General features: G+C 44.4%; 1 protein-coding gene across 7 annotated transcripts in view; it reads right to left on the bottom strand.

The window, feature by feature from the left end:
- SLC6A6 (solute carrier family 6 member 6) overlaps positions 1–12,845 on the bottom strand; it is a 114,244-nt gene that overhangs the window by 54,811 nt on the left and 46,588 nt on the right. The gene's annotated exons all lie outside the window — the stretch shown is intronic.

The raw sequence follows: 12,845 nt of genomic DNA on the forward strand, positions 1-12,845 counted from the left end.
AGCACAACTTCTGTGATGGAGCTTGGAGAGTGCTTGGGGAATGGCACCACTAATGCCTCCTCCAGCTCTTATGTAACCGACATCACAAGTCAGAGCCCAAATTGCAAAGCGTAAGCATGTGCATCATATTAAGCATGTAAACAGTGCCTTAAATTACTGTCCTTTTACTGATGGTCTGGCTTTAATCTACTGCTATTTCTGTTCCTCAGTTCCGTTCATTTCAATACGCGATGGTGCCATGAATAGCAGAGCCAAGCATCTCCCCTTCAACAGCACACCATGAAAATGTTCCTCCAAACTGAAATAAATTCAGCCCAAACCGCTTTGGTTACAGGTAAAATACAGTCTGAATGACTTGTACACCAGGCCTACAGCATATCCAGTGGTATGATGCTATGGAAAGCCAGGATACAACGCTGCTGTGCTTTGCACGTCACCCAGCGTGGCTGGTTTTTTCACACCTGTCCAAGGCACAGCTTAGCAGTGCTCTTTGTGTTCTGCCTCCTTCCCACAGAATGTATTCCCCATTTGCACGCAGATCTCCTGTCTGGAGTTTTAAGGTGTTAGGTGCTGATGTTGTGAGCACCTCTTGTATCTGTTTAATCCAATAACAGAACTCGTCTTTAATCTCCACGTCTGGGTCACAGGTTTTAAAAAAGACACTGGGCCAAATCCCCAGCTTGGCTCCGGCGTGTGGAAATCTACTGAGATGGCACAGAAGTTAGGAGAGATTCGCTGTGTCTGCACCATGGTCTCACGGGGCAGTGATGGGGCTGCCTCATTTCGCACATGGATGCGTAGTAACGCAAGCATATGGCACAGGTAGATCATGTTTCTATCATGGAGGGGGGGTATCACACCAGGACCTAAGATATGCTCATCAGCAAACCTTTAAAATTGAAGTGGATTTCCTTTTTAAGGAAAAAAAACTTGTTTCTTCTCATCCTGTGCCTGCCCAGGGGAATGTAACTCAGGACCAAGGCATGAACAAGAGACAGGTTTTGCAAGGATTGGAAAGATTTTACATATAAAGATTAAGAATAAAATAATTATAAAAGCAAGAATTTATTCCAGGCAGAACTCTAAGAGCACTCACTATCTGTAAAGAAGGACGGAGGTAAGAATGATAAAAAGATGCTCTGATTAAACCCACTGCATTAACAAGTCTCCAAACACAGATTTCCTGTATAAATACCCCTATACAAGAGCAGCCTTCAGGGTTCCTCTGTGGCAAAGAACCATGAGCTTGAAAAAAGGGTAGCAGATTTGGTGGGAGATTTAAGCATCATGCAGTGACTCCACAGTGCAGATTTGAAGCATTACTGAACCAGGGAATAGAATTGTTGCTGTTGCTATTATGTACTGGGATATTTCACTAATCCACACAACCCACTCAGTTGTTGCAGTTTTAGTTTGTATTTGTTTTAGATGAAATTATATATAGCCTGGGCAGTTAGTTTTTCTTAGTTTATCTCCTTAAATCATACGTACATAAAATATCAAACAGAAGTCAAAGCACGACCTGTGATTTTGGTACACCCCATCATGTGAATCTGCCAAGGATGGAACCAATGCACACCAGGAAACCAAAAGCCACGGGAATTCTTAAAAAGCAGCCTCAATGGCTTTACATTCTATTAAGAATGTGATTTAATACTACTGGTGGCCTATTTTGCTTATGTTTGAAACTGCTTGCCCATTACAGGATTGCTTCTTCTGGTCGTTTCCAGACATCGAGGTAATTACCTGTTAATTTGAGGCACTTTGCAAATCTGAAAGGCTGAAGCCTTTCCAAAACACCAGGCAGGTCTAGAAATGCCTCCTCCTTTACAGGAGCTGATTCCTAAAGCGAGGGGCAAACCCAGAGGGACCAAACTGGGCGCCAGTGGTCACACTGGTGTCTCAGGTTAACTGACAGCTATTTGGAAATAAAAAAGCTCCCTGTGCCCATAGGATTTTCAAGAGCTCCTGAGCAATTTAAAACCCTTGAGTGGAATGTGGCATAGAATGAAAGCTATAGGTATTATTAAAGAATGTATCCAAGCTGAAAGGCAGCCGGCTTCATAAAAGTGAGCTAAAAGCAATAACAGGGACTCAGCTCTGCTGGGTGCTGCAGGAGCTGTATGTTTTGCATTTTGGAAGTCATGTCCAAAAGAATGATCTTTTTCTTTCCTTCGCTGTTGCTATTGGGGAAAAGCAGTAAAAGAGCCGTGCAGAACATGAGGTTAAGGTAATCTGATTTAGAAAATAAACAATGTGTTTTCATCTTTAATTCACAGCCGGTCGTTTGGGATCCAACATTAAAAAAACATATAAATTCAGCAAAGGTTTTGAAGGGTGACTGTTTCCCTTTAAGATTAATGATAAACACACTTGTGTATTCAAGGGAGAATAGATCCAGAGTTATGTAACAGGATAAAGAAACAAAATCCTTTTTCCTTAAATTAAAATAACCGGTACGTGTGTGGATTTCAGTCACCAAAAATTCAAGAAACCTGTTTTTGTTCAGCTGCGTCCCACATGCTAAATGCTGGGGTAACTCTTAACAGAGACACAGCAAAGAAGTGCAACAAGGATGTGTTGCTTCTGTTTGACTGTTCTTTTCCAGGGGTCCCTGAGAAATACTCTGCAGCATTTGTCCTCTGCAAAAATCCACATCTGTGCTCTTTGTTTCACTTACTGCTGCAGAAGGAAATCCAATGACTGCGCTTCCCAGAAAGTTCTTGTATTTTAATTAAGCTTACCTAGAGCTATGTGTATACTGCCAGATGTACTACTTACATCTTTTAATCATTTCTTTATTGCTTGAAATAATTGCTACGTAAAAGCTCTTATCAAACCTTGCAATGCCTGCCTGAATTTGCCACCTGATTGGATGGGACAAGATCAACAGGTAACAGATTTGTTAAATGTTGCCATTGTTCTTTCCTGGCTTTGTCATATGAAATTTGCAAAAATAAAAGACAACAACAGCAGCAAATGAACAAACAAAAAAGAAAACAACTTCCCACCACATACCCTACATTTTCCACTTCTGTATTTTGCAAGAGCACTCATACCAGAAGTTGTGCATCAGAATTTAATATATAAAGTTCCTCTTTATCATATGAATTCAATTTTCCAAAAGAAGGCAAACAATACTATTAATAACCGAGATACAAGGCCTGAAAAGGCTAAGTCTGAATGTGCTTGCTGCAGAAAAATGTCATCTTGTTGGATCTAATTCTGGAATCAGTACTTTGCACAATGCAGAGCAGGCAGAGATTTGCATAGAAGGGCTCTGCTGGGTTAAGGTGATGCTCACTCCTGCGTGACAGAAGCATGTAGGTGCAGAGCTGAGCTGCAAGGAGCTCTGTGTGCAGACCAAGTAAGTCATGCTTGTGTTGGCACAGCCTTTTGCATGTCCACACTCTGAGTTTGCAGTCCTGAGAGCAACACTGTAAGTCTGGGCAGTTTAAGCAGCATTCCCCTGGTGGGGTGAGTCCTGCACCTGCACTACACCAGTGGCACAAGGTGTGCTTGGAGCTGATGCTGTTTGCCCTGTAGCAGAACAGGGCTGCAATGACACAGCTGATCTACAATTTTGAACACCTGCTGTACTCCGGCTTGATATTCTGCCTGCACAGAGATTTCCTTAGCCTTGCAAGCAGAACAGTTCTTGCAAAGCTGGGGCGGTTATGGGGCATTGCAAAGGCCATGCAAAAGATGAGAAGTCATGGGAGGACGTAGGCTAGGAGATAGGGAAGAACTTGTGGCAGATGCACTGACAGCAATAAAAAGTCAGCAGGGTCTAAGGCTGCTGTGCAGATCCCTTTCCATTCCATCTGCAGCTGGTCACCATGCTGAGCTGCCCTGACCACGTGCCAGGTGACAGTGGGCACTGCAGGGGAAGGCAGTGCTGAGTTGCACGGTGGTGAGCCTACCTATGCTCCCACTGATCCAGACAAGGTGATGGATCACACCCACAAAGAGAAAGAAGTGTGATCACTCAAGTATATTCCTCATGCTCATATTCCTTTCTATTTGCTGGGGGGTCCCCCTGCTCCCTCCCCTCTCAAATGATGGTGGAACACTTAGGAAGAGTGTATAAAAACTGATTTTGAAGTACCTAGTTTATTCTGACAAATTACATTGGCAGCTGTAGGCAAGCAGTAACAGAAAATACCATAAGAAACAAAACCGCTCCCAAATGCACGCTTTTACTGGTTCAGACAGATAGAGTTTCTACTTAGGTGAATTAATGCTCTGCAAGCAGAGAGAGGAAGAGCATCAAATGCTCGAGCATCCAGAAAAAATAGAGAGAAAATTTAAAATAAACCCTGCGAGCTATCAAGCAACTGCTCATTCAGCTACATGATTTTAATTAACAGAACTGGAACGCAAGCATGTAATATAAACTTAAAAACACAGCACTTTGGTTTTCCAGCCTACCAGTCCAAATGCAAAACAAACTGCTTGCGTCTGGTGGCTGGGGCAGGGGAGCCGGCGCAGGGAGCTTCGTGGTTAACCTGCAGAGCACTGTGCTGCCCTTCTGCGGAATGTCACACAGCTCCTGGCACGTCCCTGCCCACTGCCCTTGGGCGCAGACACTTGGAGCCATCCCCACGTGCCCCATGAAGGATGCTTGGGCTTCCACGGCTGCGGCAGTGCTGCTCCGGAGGGCAGCGATGTCACTGTGGAGAGGCGGGCAGCTTGGGTGACCTTGAGCCTTCCTAAGCAGTTACCTTTTCTGGGCCTTTGGCACGCTCTCAAGTGATCTTTCAGCCAGAATCTCCACTGCCCAAAATAAAGTCAGCAGCACTCAGCACGGCATCCCTGCATGGATACCTGACGCTGGCTCTTGACCTGGGCAGGCGTTGGCTGTGGAAAGTTTGCCCGGGTGCTTCCCAGCAGCTTGCTCCTGGCCTGGCCCCACGCCAACGTGACTCACCGTGGTGTTGTCAGCAAGGGCAGAATTTGAGGGAGTTTCTTGCATGTCCCTGTATGCTAATGGCGTGCATATCTGCCCTGTTGTTTAGAAGCAGCCTTGACAACGGTGTTTTTATGAGATGTTTCCTCCCCACCTACTGAAAGACCGACCCATTTAAGGAGACGAGAAGCTGGAGTGAGCAGGATGTGTGCTCCGATCTTTTTCTAGCTTTTGTTATGGAGCCTGTTAGAGAAGGGGCTGCCTGCGTGGGGCAAAACCCACCAGGAGCCATACATCCATGGGAGCAAAGCCAGGCAGAAATCCATCCACCTCAGCATCATAGAATTATTAAAGTTGGAAAAGACCACTAAGATCATGTAGTCCAACCATCAACCCATCACCACCATGTCCACTAAGCTATAGAATCATAGAATCATTTGAGTCAGAAAGGACCCTTACAGACCATCTGGTCCAACCTCCCTGCAATGAACAGGGACACCCACAACTCCATCAGGTGCTCAGAGCCCATCCAGCCTGACCTTGGCTGTCTCCATGGACAGGGCACCCACCCCTCTCTGGGCAGCCTGTGCCAGTGCCTCACCACTCTTTTTGCAAGGACCTTCTTCCTTATATCCAACCTAAATCTCGCCCTTAGATGCAATTCATTGCGCTAACAGTTCATGTAAAATTCCTGTCCATACAGCGTAGCATGTAATCACAGAGCTGTGTTAACATGACACCAGTCACAAAACGAACGCAGGACCCTCAGTTACCTTGTCTCAGTTCTATGGGGTGCCCGCAGCCCCTTTGCCCCACTTGGCTCTGCGGCTGTGACATCAAGCACAGCACACAGTGCTGATAACAGGGATGCTTGCCTCACAGGGATCCACCCACCCAGATCACACCGGGATCCTCTCCGTCTGGCAGCTACACGCTCACTGGGACCACACGTGTACCAGGCGCGTTCTCCCTGCCAGGCACCCACTTGCTGCTCCCATGGCACAGGGAAGCAACGCGTGAGCTCCTGCCCACCGGGCACCAGCAGCCTGTTCCAGGTCCCATTTCTGCCGCTTTCCACCAGCATCACAGCTGTTTGCTTCAAATATGGAAATATTTTTGTAAGAGAGAAAGCGTGAATTATTTTAAACTTGCTTCAGGATGAGATTTCAAGGGTACTGGGGAGAATGTGTTCTCACAACAAAAAGGAGCTCTTCTCCTGAAGGGACCCTGATACTTTCCTGAACAGTAGAAAGAGGTTGCTGAAATGTCAGCATGTACCTGGAATGGGCGTTTGTTTCCATTAAGTCCTTTGGAAGCTATTGTTGTCTAATTAGACCAAGAATTCAGTTTGGCAATTTTATTAGTCCTTGCTTTTAGATATAGGCAATTAGCTTAACAAAATATCAGATAGGATCTCTGCTGTGTTTGCAGTCCATGTTGCTCAGATTCATACCTGGTGGGAAATGTCTTTGGAGGTGCACAGCCACATCTTTGCAGCTGTTTACATCACATTTCTGATGGAGCTCCACCCTGGTTTCCCCATTCTCATTTGTTTTTCATGAATAAAGGTCATGGCATTGGCATCACAAAAAAAAAAACAGTGTTGCTGTAGAAGGAACTCAGCTGTCCCCTTTGGTTATAAAACAAACCACGCGACTGGACAGTAATGAGCTCAAACATCAGCAGGGCAGAAATCAGAGATGGAAAAGAAGCATAAGACCAATGGAGCTCTTTGCAGGTCCCCATCATCTGACAGGTCAGCTGCCTTGCTACCTGCAGCAGGCTCTTACAAATTGCACACTCTCTAGTATTTTGCACAATATAGTTTTAGAGGCAGCCCACCTGTCAGCAGTGGGGCATGGCATGGTACTGCTTCCCAGCCTCATAGGTTACACTGCTGAAATTGCCTTTTTTATGGTCAGAGGGCTATTTCTTGTCACCAGTGTCATGCCATTAGTCCAGCACCTTCATTCAGCTGTTGCGGGGTCAAAGACAGCTGCCTCCCTCTTGGTGCATTACACAGGGGTACCAAGGGAGCTCTGGTGCCAGGAACTGGTTTAAGTCACTGTAAGGGACTCTGACCCCTCTGTATCCCAGCTACACAACACATCTTTTGGGCCATATTTCATCTAGATCTGGGGATAAATGTGTTGTAACTACTTCCTTTGACTCTGCTAGAGATCTATGAAGTGAATGACTATGAAGTGAATGAGATCTTTCACATGTTTCTGTATTTTATAGTTCACACTGTCCTTAGTTTTCACGATGATGCCAAAAACCCCACTTCTCTTCTGGTTCAAAAGCCAGAAGACTTTTAATCTTTCATCATGGGTGACTCTCTGAAGCTCTGCTGTTTTCTCTTTCTCTCTGTTTGCTGACACTTTCTAGCAGCTGCAATACTTCAGGAGTAATGTCATTGCCTCTACTTGCAGAATCGTGGCCACAAAATCCTGGTTCAGGCTTTCACAATTCTCTTGGCATATCCTATGTCCTGAATTATTCTTAGAGTATGAGGGGAAACCAGAAGAAATTGTTTTTACAGCCAAGGATGTGGAGTAGGCAATGAAGCAAAAAGTCTGCATCAAAAGCACTGCAAATGTTTTTCAGGAGGAACACTGCTCAAGCAACCTCTGATTCACAGATCTCAGAAGGAAGTGTATAGGAAAAGAACATCCAGAATAAGGGTATCTTGAACTCTCCTTCCCAGGATCACATGAATATAATCGGGTAGTAAAGCAAATTCTACAGAAATGGCTGGGGATTTTATTAGTAAATAGCCCAGATATAAGTTCCTCATTTGTTACCTATGGAAGGTATGCTGAGCACTGAGAATTGTCTGAATACTAATGAATGCTAGTTTTCACACCCTATTTTAGCTTTACCCCAGGAATTATTTTTTAAGTAGTGCAGATCTTCTGTATTGCAAAGCTCTCAGGATTCATCTGACAGTATCCGTCCAGATAAAGTAGTAGCCATTAATAAAGCATTTAATTGTTGGAAAACTGTTTCTTCTCTTTATCAGCTTCCTCTTTCAGCACTGATGACAAACAGAATAAAAGTTGTCTTAAAAATAAAGCGATTTTCAAATACAAGGGCATCACACTCCTATTTTCCCTTAGCATTGACTAAGAAGTGGCTGCGGTTACATCCCCATTTAAGGTTTCCACACCACTTAGTTCTCTGCGTTGTATTTCCTCCAAGAAATTTCACAACTTCTGCTAGCTGTGTAGGCCCACAGAGCACATATCTCTATAGGAAGTGGTTTTAATGTTGCTCTAGCAACCTTCAATCAGTACTGAGTAAGCAGAGGCGCTGCTCAGCACAGAAATAACAGCCAGCTCTGCCTGCACATCCTCATAATGGTCAAGAACAAAGGCAGAGACAAGTTGATCAAACTAAATATCCTTGAAGGAAAGAAACTGCAGCTCTGCCTCTTTTACTCCTCCATCTCCTCGGATGAAATTTCTAGCCTCAGCACTGCCTGCTGCAGTGCATTCTCACCGCACCTTTGCTCAGTGTCCCCAGAAATGGGCGAAGCGTGGATACCACATCCTTTGCAACTCTGCGGTAACATAAAGAGAGAATCCAGGTCCTCTTTGACTTTACACCACAGCTGACTGCATTTTGGGAGGAATAAATTAATCTTTTTTTTTTTTGTTTGCTTTATCCAAGCCTCCTTCGATTCACCTCTGTGAAGCTTTGGGGATTGTGGGATGAAAAGCGCCAAAGAAACACATGGTCTCCCTGCTGCTTGGGTTGTGAAACTGAGGTGCAAGCTCTGAAAGGAGAAGTGTGCTGAGAACAAAGAGGTTTTGAACACAAAAACAAACCGTGGCCATGCATGTTGACAAACACTTTATCTGCCTCCTGCTGTTTACTTCAAACACACGTGGAGGACCTTGGCCACCTTTGTCTGTCACGGAGCCAAACCTATTTAATCTTTCTTCAAAACTAGTCCCTGCTGCCCCTCAGCTATTTCTTGTTGTTGTTGCTTTTGTTGACATTCACCTGTGAGTTGTTTCTAGTCAGCAAGCATTTTCAGAACTGAACTGAGCATTTCAGGCAGTCCTCTAAGGGCACTGAAAGAAAGCCTAAAAGTCCCTCCTTCATGACTCTGTCAAGCCACAGCCATTTGATTCCTGGCTTTGTTTTAAGTCTGCACCAGAAAGGCTTTGCCATCTTTGCTTGGTTCCCATCCCCCCATTTAATTTTGATTCTTTCCAGTTTTCTGGGTTGATTTCATACAGTTTACCACCACAGCTCTGGTGGACAATAAAAAAATGTATGGGAACTCCTCCAAAGTACGTGTTTGCAAGGAGTGCTATGCCAGGAACATCATTACCAGAGTCCCAGTAACTAATCCAGAACTGGTGCCATAACTTTTATGTGTACCAGGGGCACTGAAACCCATGCTGAAATATTTGGCAAGTCTGCCCTTAAATTAGGAGATATTCTATTGATATTGGCTACAATCGACTACAACATTCCTTGGTTTTGAGGTAGTATTTCTGAAGGGAGAGGGTTTGAGGTGCCAGTTCTTGTCATGTGTTTTCCTGTCTCACCCTATCTCCAAGCCCAGCTAATCTGATGATATCCAACTGTCCTAATGAGGTGCATCTACTTCTAGACTGAAGCGCTGACAGCTGCCTGTCCTCCTGCCAACAAAAGCTTCAGAGACGACTGTATCTCGTTCCTGCAAGTACGCAGATTGCTTAGTTTCCAGCCCAAATATGAGACATCATGATACTTCTTTTCATTGATCCAGGTCTAAAAAAAAAAGGTGTGTCAAGAATGTACTCAATCATTTCCTCACGTGCAGTTTAATCGTGCAGCTGGAAATGAGGTTTCTGTCTGCTGCTTATGGGGGAGAAAGCAAGCGCTCACGTCCCTTACAGCAGAAGTATGGTCACATAGGCTAAGGTCACAGGGAAGGACACGTTCCTCCAATTAATGTTGGCATGTGTTTACTTGTATTTTTATACATTGGTAATTCATCCATTTGCTGCTCTTGGATTTAAAGAACGTGGCAAGAATTTTAGCTTGTTTCTATTCAGGTAGGAAGTTTTGCCCTTAAATCTTCCCCACCTACCTAGCCCACTTTGTGCAAAAGGGTTTGTTTTCTTCCCCACAAATGAGGCCCAGAGTCAACAGACTGAAGGTTCAGCAGCCTCTCCTTGCCCTGCCTGCAAGTCCAGAGCACCAAAACTGGGCAATGGGTGAGGAGATAAGGCTGGGCTCCCAGCAACCCACTACTAGCTAGTCAGTCTTCTAGAGGGAAAACTATCTAAACCCGAAGCTGAATTTGAGGATAAGTTTCAGCTCCAATGACTTCAGGGTCCACAGGAATAGTAGACAACAATGCCCAAGCAAACACAGAGAAGAGATACAGAAACCCTGACCTTGATCCGAATGCATTCAGAGCAGATAGAGGGAACACCTCCACTGCAAGCTGGGCAGGGAACTTCTCTCCAGGCAGAAAGAATAGTTTTCTCCATCAAAAGAAAAACCCGCATCTACCCTCTGCCTCTCAGAACTTTTATGACTTGCTGAATTCCAGGAATCATGTAAAACAACATGGAGCCAGGGGTTAAGGAGGAGAAAATTGAGGGGAAGCACATCCAGTACCTTGTGGGCTCCTGGAGCAGCCCTGGTCACTCGTGTGCCTCTCCCATGGCAGCTTCCCCCACATCATTCTCACTGCCCAAGGTAGAAACAATTTATTCAGCTCAGCTTTTCCTCACGCAAATACAAACATGAAGACTCAAGGCTTTTAAAATCGAACTGGGAAGGACAGAAGAGTCTGTTATTTATTGTTCTAGAGTTTTTATTCTTTTATTTTTTTTAATTTCTTGGGATGTTCTCAAACATTATGATGGTGGAGACCATATAAGTAGCTAGATTAGAGCTACAGACATAACAGTGGTATTGGATAGAGAAATAGCAGTCACTGCCAGTTCCATGGAAAGAGAGGACAAATGAATAAACATTGATCATAACATCCGAAACCACCGGGCTTGGAAATGCTTCTTTATTTTAGTAATAATCTGCTCAAAGATGCCAGGGCTAGATCTGACCAACTCTGACTTTTTTCTCAGGAGTATAATTGCCATTGAAGAAAAAAAAGCTATTTGAGAACACATAAAGCCAGGAACCTTCTATGTCATCATCTTTCAGTCACTAAGATCTAGGGACAAATACAGGATTTTGTTTGTTTTGTAGGGCTTGTTATTATTTTGAATCTGCTGTTTTTCCTAAGTACTTTTCCCAGATGTTTTTCAGAGTGAAAAACTGCACGTAGATCCAGCATGATGTTCAAATTGAATGCAAGGCAAGCAAGAAATCCAAACAGATCTGTCTCTCAGTCTCTCTTGAATACAAGATGGTTTCACCTCTACTGGACCTTCTCTTGTGTTAGCAGATCTGAGGCACCATCAAGAATAGGGAAAGGAGGAATCTGTAAACATGAGTTTGTTGACTGATTGTCAGTGCAGCTACACTATGAGTTGTATTCCAGCCTACAGGGTTGGAAAAGTATTTTCAGTGCCTGGCGTTATTTATCAAGATGTTTCTGAAGACACGCCGGCTAAGCCATTCCAGTAGGGGCAAACAATTTCTTTAGGATTATCGAAAAGTTATTAAATAAGAAGTTTTCTGTGTTTCCTCACAGCTGGAGACCAATTGGCGTAATGCAATTAGAAAAGCTGGAGAGTGAAAAAGAAAAATTCTCCATTTGACACAAGCTCTTGCATTATAGCTGTTGTGCACAAAACACGTCTGGGTTCTGTTGAAGTGCAAGATGCTGAATGTTTCTGAGTGTCCAGCAACATTCTGAGGTTTACATTGAGCTGAGTGGTTGGATCCTGGAAGGTGGCATTGAGAGGGCAAACCCTTGGGCCATTCTTGGTGTCGTGTTGGCTATGTGAGTGGACTCTGCAAAGGGATCTCTGAATGTGTCACAAGGAGGTGACATTTACTTTCTGTAGGGCACCAAGAAGACTATTTTATAAGACTTCCCCATTTACGTTTACTCAGAAAAAGAAAAGAAAAAAAAAGTAATGCAAGTAAACCCAAACATAGCCACAATGCAGTTTAAAGAAGCTTCAGAGATTGATTCAAGAAAGGGATGACTAAAACAAACATCAGAGGTGAAATGCCAGCAGCATCAAATCAGCAAGAAAATCTCCCAGCGACTGCACCGGGACTGCATCCACACAGTCTGTGCAGACAAAGACAGTATAAACACCAGAGGCTCAATTGTCCCCGAGGTAACAGCGTGCAGTTGTTTAAGAGCAGGAAACGGCCCACCCTCTTCCCACCTTTGTACACCCATGCAGGGGTCAGGCACAGTGTGGCTGCCCTAAGGGCAAGCCTGAGCCGAGCTGATGTGTGGCACAGGGTGACAGAGGCAGGGGGCGGCAGAGCCGCTTCCCTCAAGCTCTCCAAATGATGGTAGAGATGGCTGCATATGGGGCAAACGTGCAGTCAGCCCGTGGCTGAGCAGCCCTGCTCCAGTGGTCTGGGACAGATGGCATTAAACCACTGCTCAAGCCGCAGTTTTCTTTCTTAAGGCATAAAGTCAATACTCAAGTGATAGAAAGGTTTCAACGATTGCCCTTATAAGGGAAGAAGTCCAAGGAAGCAAAAGTGCTGCTGCCATTGACACAACACACTCCACCTTCCTCTGGTATCTTTTACCAACCATAACAGGATCCCAAAGGGTTGTTTTGAATTCAAGACTGAGGTGATTTCATCCTTTAAGTTCATTATCTGAGTAAGCAAGCACATAGTTCTCTCATTTTTCATATTTGCCTCTATTATTCACCTTTGGTAATGGAATATATAACAGGTGTGAGGTCACTGCCAGGGAATGCCTGAGCATGAAAAACAAAATGCAGGTACAAAGCTCAAAAACAATGAGAGAAGAGAGAACTTATCT

The sequence above is a fragment of the Lagopus leucura genome, unplaced genomic scaffold (genome assembly GCF_019238085.1).
Source record: "Lagopus leucura isolate 7727_CA_CO unplaced genomic scaffold, USGS_WTPT01 Super-Scaffold_100026, whole genome shotgun sequence".
Lineage (NCBI taxonomy): Eukaryota > Metazoa > Chordata > Aves > Galliformes > Phasianidae > Lagopus > Lagopus leucura.